Source organism: Pristis pectinata, chromosome 1, assembly GCF_009764475.1.
Source record: "Pristis pectinata isolate sPriPec2 chromosome 1, sPriPec2.1.pri, whole genome shotgun sequence".
Lineage (NCBI taxonomy): Eukaryota > Metazoa > Chordata > Chondrichthyes > Rhinopristiformes > Pristidae > Pristis > Pristis pectinata.
This window is the reverse complement of record NC_067405.1, coordinates 235,604-248,275: the sequence shown is the minus strand read 5'-3', so window position 1 is coordinate 248,275 and position 12,672 is coordinate 235,604. Positions and strand designations below refer to the sequence as shown.

The 12,672-nt window shown below is 45.7% G+C and overlaps 1 protein-coding gene across 5 annotated transcripts in view; it reads right to left on the bottom strand.

Moving 5' to 3' along the window:
- Positions 1 to 12,672, bottom strand: part of xrcc5 (X-ray repair complementing defective repair in Chinese hamster cells 5) — a 197,203-nt gene that overhangs the window by 53,626 nt on the left and 130,905 nt on the right. The gene's annotated exons all lie outside the window — the stretch shown is intronic.

The following is a 12,672-nucleotide window of genomic DNA, read 5'->3' as shown; positions in this document are numbered from 1 at the left end:
TCCCAATGATCAACAAATCTGAAACCCTGCCCCCTGCACCAATTTCTCAGTAACACATTCATCTGCCAAATCATCCTATTCTTTCCCTCACTGGCACGTGGCACAGGCAGCAATCCAGAAGTCACTACCCTTGAGGTCCTGCTTTTCAGCTTCCTACCTAGCTCCATGTATTTCCTCTTCAAAACCTCATCTCTTTTCCTACCTATGTCATTGCTACCAATATGTACCATGACCTCTGGCTATGCACCCTCCCCCATCAGAATGCTGTGGAACCTGATCCAAGATATTCCTGACCCAAGATATCCTGACCCTAGCACCCAAGAGGCAACATACCATCCAGGAGTCTCTTTCATGTCCATAGAATCTCCTGTCTGCCCCCCTTACTAGGGAATCCCCTATCACTAGCTCCCCTCTTCCCCCTTCCCTTCTGCACCACACAATCAGGGTCAGTGCCGCCAGAGACTTGGTCCACTGCAGCTTTCCTCTGGTAGGTCATTCCCCCCAGCAGTATCCAAAGCAGTACACCTGTTATTGAGGGGAATGGCCACAGGGGTAACTCTGCACTACCTGCCTATTCTTCTTCTTTCTCCTGACAGTCACCCAGCTACCTGCCTATTCTTCTTCTTTCTCCTGACAGTCACCCAGCTACCTGCCTCCTGCAACTTCAGAGTGACCACCTCCCTGTGGCTCTTATTTATGTACTCCTCATTTTCCCATAGGAGCCATAGGTCATCCAGCTGCAGCTCCAGTTTCCTAACACAGTCTGTAATGAGCTGCAGCTGGATGCACCTCATGCAGATGTAGTTATCAGGGAGTCTGGATGTGTCCCAGAGCTCCCATATCTCACAAGCTGAACACACCACTGACCCTGGAGCCATTCTCACTACTTTGCACCACAGGGAACACCAAATCAAAGAAAAACTCTCACCAGTCCACTACAACAATGGCCACTCTACTTATACCTGCCTTCCCTTTATTTGCTGCTGTTAATAAGCCAATCAACTGGTAACAATTTGCAAATATGCCTCGTTTAGACTGTTTCAAGTTGAAACTCGCAAGCACAGGCACAAAGAATCACCTCTTTTCAAAGGTCCTGTTCCAAATCTGGCTCTAACTGCAGACTCTGCAAGGTGAAACTCATAAGCACACACACAGAGACTCACCTCTTTTCAAAGGTCCCACTCCAAATCAATGGATAAAGGCCTAGAGGAATATGGCTAAATGTAAGCAAATGGGACTAGTTCAGAGAGACATCTTGATAGGCATGGAGGCATTTGGCATGCTTATCTTTATTGGTCGGGGATCTTGGGGTCCAAGTCCATTGCTCACTGAAAGTAGTCACGCATGTAGATAGGGTGGTAAAGAAGGCGTGTGCCATGCTAGCCTTCACTGGTCGGGGCACTGAGTATAAGAGTGAGAAAGTCATGATGTAGCTACATAATACTTTGGTTATTATTATGGAGTAGTAACCAAAGTTAATACTCCATAATTGTGCACACTACTCCACAACTGAGGAGTAGTCTACACAATTATGGAGTATTATGGAGTGGCACTGAGGCGGGACCCTCATCTCAGATGGGAGGGAGGGTAAAGAGGAGAGCAGTAGTGATAGGGGATTCAATAGTTAGGGGGACAGATAGGAGATTCTGTGGGAGAGATCGAGAATCCCGGATGGTCTGTTGCCTCCCTGATGCCAGGGTCCGTGATATCTCAGATCGAGTTCTTGATATTCTCAGGAGGGAGGGTGAGCAGCCAGATGTCGTGGTCCATGTTGGGACCAATGACGTGCATAGGAAGAAGGAAGAGGTCCTGCAAAGAGGGTTTAGGAAATTAGGTGCAAAGTTAAAGGACAGGACCTCCAAGGTTGCAATCTCAGGACTGCTACCAGTGGCACGTGCTAGTGAGGCTAGAAATAGGAGGGATCATGCAGCTAAATACGTGGCTAAGAGTTGGGTGCAGGAGGGAGGGCTTCAGGTTTCTGGATAATTGGGCTTTGTTCCAGGGAAGGTGGGATCTGTTTCGAAGGGACGGTTTACACCTGAACTGGAAGGGGACTAACATACTTGCGGGTCGGTTTGCTAGTGCTGCTCCGGTGGGTTTAAAGTAGATTTGCAGGGGGAGGGGGAAACCAGAGTGTTAGGGAAGAAAGTGAGGAGGAAAATGATCGTGCGAGGTCTGCAGGTATGGACAGAAATCAAAAGGTTTGTACATGATAGTAATGTTTCTCAGGTGCATCTATATTCAATGCAAAGGAGTATCGTAGGTAAAGTGGATGAGCTTAGGGCGTGGATTGGCACGTGGGATTACGATGTTATTGCCATTAGTGAAACATGGTTGAAGGAGGGGCAGGACTGGCAGCTTAATGTTCCGGGCTTCCGTTGTTTCAGACGAGATAGAGGGGGAGGGATGAAAGGGGGAGGAGTGGCATTACTGGTCAGGGAACAGATCACAGCTGTGCGTAGACAGGACAGCCCGACGGCTCGTCTACAGAAGCCATACGGGTGGAGCTGAGGAACAGGAAAGGTGTGGCCACACTAATAGGGTTGTATTATAGACCGCCCAATAGTCAGAGAGAATTGGAGGAACAAATCTGTCGTGAGATAGCAGACCGATGTAAGAAACAGAAAGTTGTAATAGTAGGGGATTTTAACTTTCCACATATTGACTGGGACTCTCACACTGCGAAAGGGTTGGATGGCTTGGAATTTGTCAATGTGTTCAGGAAAGTTTTCTAAATCATTATATAGAGGGACCAACGAGAGAGAATGCAATACTTGATCTCCTATTAGGGAACAAGGGCAGGTCAGGTGACAGAAAGTATGTGTAGGTGAGCATTTTGGGTCCAGTGACCATAATGCAATTAGTTTCAAGATAATTATGGACAAGGATAGGTCTGTCCTCGAGTGGAGGTTCTAAATTGGAGAAAGGCCAATTTTGTGGAAATGAGGAAGGATCTAGGTAGGGTTGGATTGGGATAAGTTATTTTCTGGCAAGGATGTGCTTAGTAAATGGAAAGCCTTCAAAGACGAAATTTTGAGAGTGCAGAGTTTGTATGTTTCCTGTCAGGGATTAAAGGCAAGGGTAACAAGAATAGGCAACCTTGGTTTTCAAGGGATATTGGTGAGCTGGTTAAGAAAAAGAGAGAGGTGTATAGCAGGTATAGGCAACTAGGAACAGATGAGGTACTTGAAGAGTATAGGAAATGTAAGAAAATACTAAAAAAGGAAATCAGGGAGGCAAAAAGAAGACCATGAGGCTGCTTTGCAGATAATGTGAAGGTAAACTCAAAGGGTTTCTACAGGTATATTAAGAGCAAAAGGAATAGTAAAGAGACAGAATTGGTCCCCTAGAAGATCAGAGTGGTCGTATATGTGTGGAGCCTCAGGAGATGGGGGAGGTCTTAAACAGTTTTTTTGCATCAGTATTTACTCAGGAAACTGGCAGCGTGGATATGGAAGGAAGGGAAACAAGCACTAGTGTCATGGAACATACAGAGATTAAAAAGGAGGAGGTACTTGATGCTTTACAGTGAATAAAGGTGGATAAATCCCCAGGGCCTGACAAGATATTTCCTCGGACCTTGTAGGAGACTGGTGTGGAAATTGCAGGGGCCCTGGCAGATATATTTAAAATGTCCTTAGCCACGGGTGCGGTTAAAGAGGACTGGAGGATAGCTCATGTTGTTCCATTGTTTAAGAAAGGCTCGAAGAGTAAACCAGGCAATTACAGGCCAATTAGCCTGACATCAGTAGTGGGTAAATTATTGGAAGGTGTTGTGAGAGATAGGACATATAAGTATTTGGACAACCAAGGGTGGATTAAGGATAGTCAGCATGGCTTTGTGTGTGGTAGATCGTGTTTAACGAATCTTGTGGAGTTTTTTGAGGAGGTCACTAAGAAAGTAGATGAAGGTAAGGCTGTGGGATGTTGTCTACATGGACTTTAGTAAGGCCTTTGACAAGGTCCCACATGGGAGATTAGTTCAGAAGGTTCAGTCAAGTGGTATCCATGGAAAGGTTGTAAACTAGATTTGAAATTGGCTGAGTGGGAGGAGACAGAGAGTGGTTGTGGATGGTTGTTTCTCAGATTGGAGGCCTGTGACTAGTGGTGTGTCTCAGGGATCTGTGTTGGGGGCCATTCTTGTTTGTTGTATATATCAATGATCTGGAAGATAATGTGGTAAATTGGATTAGTAAGTTTGCGGATGACACTAAGATTGGAGGTGTAGTGGACAGCGAGGAAGCTTTCAAAAGCTTGCAGAGGGATCTGGACCAAATGGAAAAATGGTCCAGAAAATGGCAGATGGAATTTAATGCAGACAAGTGTGAGGTGTTGCATTTTGGAAGGACAAATCAAGGGAGGACATACACAGTAAATGGTAGGGCTACTGAGGAGTGCGGAGGAACAAAGGGATCTGGGAGTTCAGATACAGAATTCCCTGAAATTAGAGTCACCGGTAGACAGGGTTTGTAAAAAGGCTTTTGGCATCCTGGCAATTTATAAATCAAAGTATTGAGTATAGGACTTGGAATGTTTTGGTGAGGTTGTATAAGTCATTGGTGAGACCAAACTTAGAATATTGTATGCAGTTCTCGTTGCCGAACTACAGGAAGGATGTCAGTAAGATTGAAAGAGTGCAGAGGAGATTTACAAGAATGTTGCCGGGTCTTCAGGAGTTGAGTTACAGGGAAAGACTGAGCATGTTAGGACTTTATTCCTTGGAGCGGAGAAGACTGAGGGGAGATATGATAGAGGCTTATAAAATGATGAGGGGCATAGACAGAGTTAATGCGAGTAGGCTCTTTCCACCTAGATTAGGAGAGATAAGTACGAGAGGACATGGCTTTAGGGTGAAAGGGGAAAGGTTTAGGGGGAACATTAGAGGGAACTTCACTCAAAGAGTGGTGGGAGTGTGGAATGGGCTGCCATCTAATGTGGTAGATGCAGGCTCGCTCTTAACTTTTAAGAGTAAATTGGATAGATACATGGATGAGAGAGGTCTGGAGGGGTATGGGCTGGGGGCAGTTAAATGGGACTAGCAGAATAATGTTTCGGCCCAGACTAGAAGGGCCGAATGGCCTGTTTTCTGTGTTGTAGTTTTCTCTGGTTCTAATTGTGTACACTACTCCAAATGGAGTAGTGTACATAATTCTGGAAGAATGTGGAGGCATTGAAAAAGGGTGCAGAAGAGGTTTACCGGGATGTTCCCTGGAGCGCTAGAAGGTATGAGGTACAAGGAGAGGTTGGACTAACTTCGGTTGTTTTCTCTGCAGTGTCAGAGGCTGAGGGGAGTCCAGATAGAGGTTTCTAAGATTATAAGAGATAGATAGGGGAGACAGTCAGAATCTTTTTCTCAGGGTAGAGATGTCAAGTACTAGAGGACATGCATTTAAGATGAAAGGGGGCATGTTTAAAGGAGATAGGCAGGGCAATTTTTGTTTTTTTTTACAGAGAGTGCCAGGTGACTGGTATGGGCTGCTGGAAGCAGATACGATAGTGGCGTTTAAAAGGCTCTCAGGTAGATACATGAATATGCAGGGAGTGGTGGGATATGGATCACGTACAGGCAGAACAGATTTAGTTTAATCTGGCACCAGGTTCAGCGCAGACATTGTAGGTCAAAGGGCTCATTCCTGTGCTGTACTGTCCTATGTTCTGAACTTGGATTGTTTTCTCTGGAGGCCGAAGGATGACTTGATACAAGTATATATGCATTATAAGGAGAGACTAAGGGAGCTGGGGCTTTATTCTTTGGAGGATGAGAGGAGACATGATAGAGGTATACAAACTATTAAGAGGAATAGATAGAGTAGACAGCCAGCGCCTCTTCCCTAGGGCACCAATGCTCGATACAAGAAGGCATGGCTTTAAAGTAATGGGTGGGAAGTTCAAGGGACATATCAGAGGAAGGTTTTTTTATCCAGAGAGGTGGTTGGGGGCATGGAATGCACTGCCTGGGGCGGTGGTGGAGGCAGGTACATTGGTCAAATTCAAGAGATTACTAGATAAGCACATGGAGGAAGTTAAAATAGAGGGATATGTGGGAGGAAGGGTTTAGATAGTTTTTAGGCGTGGTTTAAAAGTCGGCACACCATTGTGGGCCGAAGGTCTGTATTGTGCTGTACTTTCTATGATTCTATGATATTAAAATATGAGAGGATTAGGATAGAACATAGAAAAATTACAGCACAATTCAAGCCCTTCGGCTGTGTCGAACATGTCCTACCCTAGAAATTACTAGGCTTACCCATAGCCCTCTATTTTACCCAGCTCCATATGCCTATCTAACAGCCTCTTGAAAGACCCTATCGTATCAGCCTCCACCACTGTTTCCGGCAGCCCATTCCACGCACTCACCACTCTCTGAGTAAAAAACCTACCCCTGACATCTCCCCTATATCTACTCCCCAGCACCTTAAACCTATGTCCTCTTGTGGCCAGCAATTCAGCCCCGCGGAAAAGCCTCTATCTACCTGATCAATACCTCTCATCATCTCATACACCTCAATCAGGTCCCCCCTCATCCTCCGTCTCTCCAAGGAGAAAAGGCAGAGTTCCCTCAACCTGCTTTCATAAGGCATGCTCCGCATTCCAGGCAGCATCCTTGTAAATCTCCTCTGCACCCTCTCTATGGCTTCCACATCTTTCCTGTAGTGAGGCGACCAGAACTGAGCACAATACTCCAAGTGAGGTCTGACCAGGGACCTATATAGTTGCAACAATACCTCACGGCTCCTAAATTCAATTCCCTGATTGATGAAGGACAATACACCATATGCCTTCTTAACCACATAGTCAACCTGCACAGCCGCTTTGAGCGTCCTATGGACTTGGACCCCAAGATCCCTCTGATCCTCCACACTGCCAAGAGTCCTACCATTAAGACTATATTCCACCAACATATTTGACCTACCAAAATGAACCACTTTACACTTATCTGGGTTGAACTGCATCTGCCACTTCTCAGCCCAGATAGAGTCTTTTTCTCAGAATAGAAATGGTTTAAGGTGAGAGGGGGGAAAGTTTAAAGGGGATATGCGAGGCAAGTACTTTTTTTAGACAGACGGTGGTGGGTATATCTTCATTGAGCAATACAGCAAGGATGCAGGCCCTTCGGCCCAACCAGTCCATGCTGACCACTGTGCCCACCCAGCTAGTCCCAATTTCCTGCCTACGGCCCATATCCCTCCAAGCTCCACCCCTCCATGTACCTATCCAACCACTGCCCTCTGGCAGCTTGTTCCATATATTCACCACCCTCTGTGTGAAAAAGTTGCCCCTCAAGTGTCTTTTAAATCTTTCCCCATCTCACCCTAAACCTATGCACTTTAAGTTTTGGACTCCACTATCCTGGGGAAAAGATTGTTACCATTCACCTTATCTATGCCTCTCATAATTTTAAACACTTCTATACGTCGCCCCTCATTTTCTGATGTCACAAGGAAGATATCTTTATTAGTCACATGCACATCGAAACACACAGTGAAATGCATCTTTTGTGTAGAGTGTTCTGGGGGCAGCCCGCAAGTGTTGCCATGCTTCTGGTGCCAACATAGCATGGCCACAACTTCCTAATCTGTACGTCTTTGGAATGTGGGAAGAAACCAGACCATCTGGAGGAAACCCATGCAGACATGGGGAGAACGTACAAACTCCTTATATGCAGTGGACAGAATTGAACCCAGGTTGCTGGTGCTGTAACAGTATTATGCTAACCGCTACACTACTATGCCTGACTTAACCAGACTGGCCAACCTTTCCCTGTAACTCAGGCCTTCCAGTCCTGGCAATATCCTTGTCAGTCTTCTCTGCACTCTTTCTAGTTTAATATCTTTTCTGTAAGAGGGTGACCAAAACTGTGGAGTCATAGAGCACAGAAACAGGCCCTTTGGCCCAACTGGTCCATGCTGACCAAGATGCCCCATCCAAGCTAGTCCCATTTGCCAGTGTTTGGCCCATAACCTTCTAAACCTTTCCAGTCTATGTACCTGTCTTATAATTCAACTCCCACCTGAAACCTATGCCCTCCAGTTCTTGATACCTCAACTCTGGGAAAAAGACTGAGTGCATTCATCCTATCTATGCCCCTCATGATTTTATACACCGCTATAAGATCACCCCTCAGTCTCCTATGCTCTGAGGAATAAAGTCCTAGCCTGTCCAACCTCTCCCTATAACTCCGTCCCTCAAGTCCTGGCAGCATCCTTCTAAATCCTTTCTGCACTCTTTCCAGTTTAATAACATCTTCCCTGTAGCAGGGTGACCAAAACTGAAGACAATACTCCAAGTGCGGTCTCACCAGCATCCTGTACAACCGCACCATGACCTCACAACTTTTATACTCAATGCCCTGACAAAGCCTTCTTCACCACCTTGTCTACCTGTGACACAGCTTTCAACAAACTATGCCCTTGTACTTCTAGGTCCCTTTGTTCCATTAGTGCCCATTCGTTCATAGTATAAGTCCTACACTGGTTTCACTTTCCAAAGTGCATCACCTCACACTTAGCAGTATTGAAATCTACTTGCCGCTCCTTGGTCCACTTCCCTAACTGATCAAGATCAGCCATAATCTGCAATAACCTTCTTCACTAGCAACAATACCTCCTATAATTTCATGTCACTGGAAACTTACTGATCAAGCCTTGTGCATTCGCATTCAAATCATTGATATAAATAATAAATAACAAGGGTTCCAACACCAACCCCTGCGGCACGCCACAAGTCACTGGCCTCCATTCCGAGAAACAACCTTCAACCACCACCCTCTGCTTCCTACCTCCGAGTCAATTTTGAATCCACCTAACTGGCTCTCCCTGGATTCCATGGGACCTAACCTTCCAGACCACCCTGCCATGCGGGACCTTGTCGAAGGCCTTGCTAAGGTCCAAATAAACAACATCCAATGCCCTACCCTTATCAACCCTTTTGGTTACCTCTTCAAAAAACTGTAAAAGATTCGTTAAGCACGACTTTCCACACACAAAGTCATACTGATTCCTCCTTATCAGACTGTGTCTATCCAAATGCTGGTAGATTCTGTCGCTCAGAATTCCCTCTTGTAACTTCGCCACTACTGATGTCATACTGACCGGCCTGTAGTTCCCTGGCTTGTTCTTGCTACCCTTCTTAAACAACGGAATGGCATTAGCCACCTTCCAGCCTTCAGGAACACCAGTGGCTAACAATGAAGCAATCATGATTTTCTCCTCAGTAAACACCAAGGAGAACTATTTGTTAAAAATTCCACCCACCTCCTGTGGCTCGAGACATAGTTAGCCCTGCTGATCTCTAAGAGGACCTACAATCTCCCAAGCCACCCTTTTATTCAAAATATAGCTACGGAACCTCTTGGGACTTTCCTTAACCTTACTTGCCTGATCCATCTCATACCCTCTCTTTGCCCTCTTAAGTGCATTCCTAATCTTTTATAGTCATCAAGGGATGCACTCGTCCCCAACCTCCTAAATCCAATGTATGCTTCCTGTTTTTCCTGACCAGAGCCTCATAATCTCTCATCAGCCAGGGTTCCCTAACTTGCCAGGTTTACCCTTCACCCTAACAGGAACATGCTGCCCCTGGACTCTTGATACCACACTCTTAAAAGCCTCCCACTTACCATTCGTTCCTTTCCCTTCAAACAGGCTCACCCAATCGGCTTCTGCTAGATCCTGCCTAATTCCCCCCAAATTAGCCCTTCTCCAAGTTAGGCCCCTAACCTGTGAACCTGTCACAGAACATGAACATAGAAAAGAACAGTACAGCACAGGACAGACTCTTTGGCCCACAATGTTGTGCTGAAACTAACTAAATTAGTAATCAAATGCCTCAACTAAACTAATCCCTTCTACCTACACAATGTCCATTTCCTTTCATTTCCTGCACATTCACACGCCTATTTAAGAGCCTCTTGAACCCCTCTATTGTATTTGCCTCCACTACCACCCCGGCAGTGCATTCTAGGCATCCATCATTCTCTGTGTAAAAAAAACTTGCCCCGCAAATCTCCTTTGAACTTACCCCCTCCCACCTTAAATGCATGCCCTCTGGTATTAGACATTTCAATCCTGGGAATAAAAGATACCAGTTGTCCTCATCATAATCTTATAAATCTCTACCAGATTTCCCCTCAGCCTCTTCCGCTCCAGAAAAAACAACCCAAGTTTGTCCACCTCTTCTTTTTGCACATGTCCTCTGATCCAGGGAACATCCTGGTAAACCTCTTCTGCACCCTCTCCAAAGCCTCCACATCCTTCGTGTAATGGGGTGACCAGAATTGACTGCAATACTCCAGATGCAGCCTCACGAGAGTTTTATAAATCTGCAACATAACTTACCGACTCTTGAACTCAATTCCTCAACTAATAAAGGCGAGCATGCCATCTGCCTTCTTTACCACCCTATCAAACCGCGTAGCCACTTTCAGGAAGCTATGGATTTGGACCCCAAGATCCCTCTGTACATCAACACTGTTAAGGGTCTTTCCATCAGCAGTGTACTGTCCCTTTACATTTGATCTTCCAAAGTGCAACACTTCACAATTTGCCGGGCTAAACCCCATCTACCATTTCTCCACCCATACCTGCATCCCTATATCCCGCTGTGTTCTTTGCCAGTCTTCTATGCTATCCACAACACCACCAATCTTCGTATCGCCTGCAAACTTACTAATCCACCCATCTACGGTTTCATCCAGGCCATTTACATATATCACAAACAGCAGAGGTCCCAGTATAGATCCCTGCAGAACACCACTAGTCACAGAACTCCACCCAGAATAAGTCCCGTTGACCACTACCCTCTGTCTTCTATGGGCAAGCCAATTCTAAATCCAAACAGCCAACTCACTGTAGATCCCATGCCTCCTAATCTTCTGGATGAGCCTCCCATGAGGGAGCTTGTCAAACGCCTTACCAAAATCTTTGTAGACAACATCCATAGCTCTATCTTCATCTATCACCTTCATCACCTCCTCAAAAAACTCAGTCAAGTCAGTAAGATGCGACTTGCCCCACACAAAGCCATGCTGACTGCCCCCAATTAGGCCATGGTTTTCCAAATGCTCATAAATCCTATCCCTAAGAATCCTCTCCAGTGACTTCCCTGCCACCAACGTGAGACTCACTGGCCTATAGTTTCCAAGATTATCCCTATTTCCCTTCTTGAATAATGGAACAATGTTAGCTACTTGCCAGTTCTCCGGGACCTTGCCTGTGGCTGGAAAGGACACAAAGATACTGTCCTAACCTTTTCCATCACCATCTTAAAACAAATAGAATTCCGGTCACTAGAGCCAAAGTGCTCCCTGACTGCCACCTCAGTTACTTGCCCTGTGTTGTTCCCTAAAAGGAGGTCCAGTATTGCACCCTCCCGAGTACACCCCTCTGTATATTGACTCAGGAAACTTTCCTGGACACATTTCACAAATTCCACTCCATCCAGGCCCTTGACACTCTGGGTGGCCCAGTCAATACTGGGGAATTAAAACCTCCCACTATACCTTATTATTCTCACAACTATTAGCAATTTCGCTGCAGACCTGCTCAAGTTCCTGCTGACTATTGGGGGGGTGGGGGGTCTATAATACAGCCCCACGAGAGTGACCCTCCCCTTCTTGTTTCTACCCATATGGCATCACTGGATGATCACCCAACAATATCATCTCTAAGCACTGCTGTTACGTCCTCCCTTTTCAAAAAGGCAACATCTCTTCCTTGCTTTCGTTACCTGTTATATGGAATGAACTGTCAGAGGAAGTGGCAGAGGTGGGTACAATTACAATGTTTAAAAGACACTTGGGCAGGTACATGGAAAGAAAAGCTGTAGAGAGATATGGCCCAAATGCAGGCAAATGGGTTCAGTGTAGATAAGCACCGTGGTCAGCATGGACAAGTTAGGCTCAAGGGCCTGTTTCCATGCTGTTTAACTCTTATGTATCAATGAATTGGTATTGATTTTCATGATATTCGTTTATTATTGTCACATATACCGAGATACAGTGAAAAGCTTTTATTTGTGTGGCGTCCAGGCAGATTATTCCATACATAATTACACAGAGGAAGTAAAAAGAAAACAGAATGTAGAGTATAGTTGCAGTTACAGAGAAAGTGTAGTGTCTATGAATGAAAATGCAGTGGCCTAGTTCCTCCCACAGTATATTTCTGTAAAGAATTTTTTTTGTGATATGGGTGTTGCTGGTATGTGCAGCATTTATTGCACATTCCTAACTACACTTGAAGGTGGTGGTGAGCTATGTCCTTCAACCACTTCAGTCTTTCTGGGTGAAGGTACTCCCACACAATTGTGTTTATTGTGAATTCAGTATGTAGACTGCCAACAATCCAGCCCCAGCTGCCCTGTATCAACCATCACTGGACCACCCACCAATCCCTAACCAAATAAACGCTCATTGGTCCACTCACACCCATCACCCAACCCCACTGCCTGCTCCCACCTCCACCCCAACCAAATATATCCTCACAGGCCCAGAAAAATGTACTGGTCCAGCTCCCCTTCCCCAAATAAGCTTTCACCACCCCAACTTTCCTGAAATACACATCCTACCACATGAACCCTCAATGACTTGACCTCCCCACCAACTCATAACCTAGTAATTTCCCCAACCCCCACAAATATGTGGGGCAAGCCATCCCAGGGCATCACTGCCCCCCA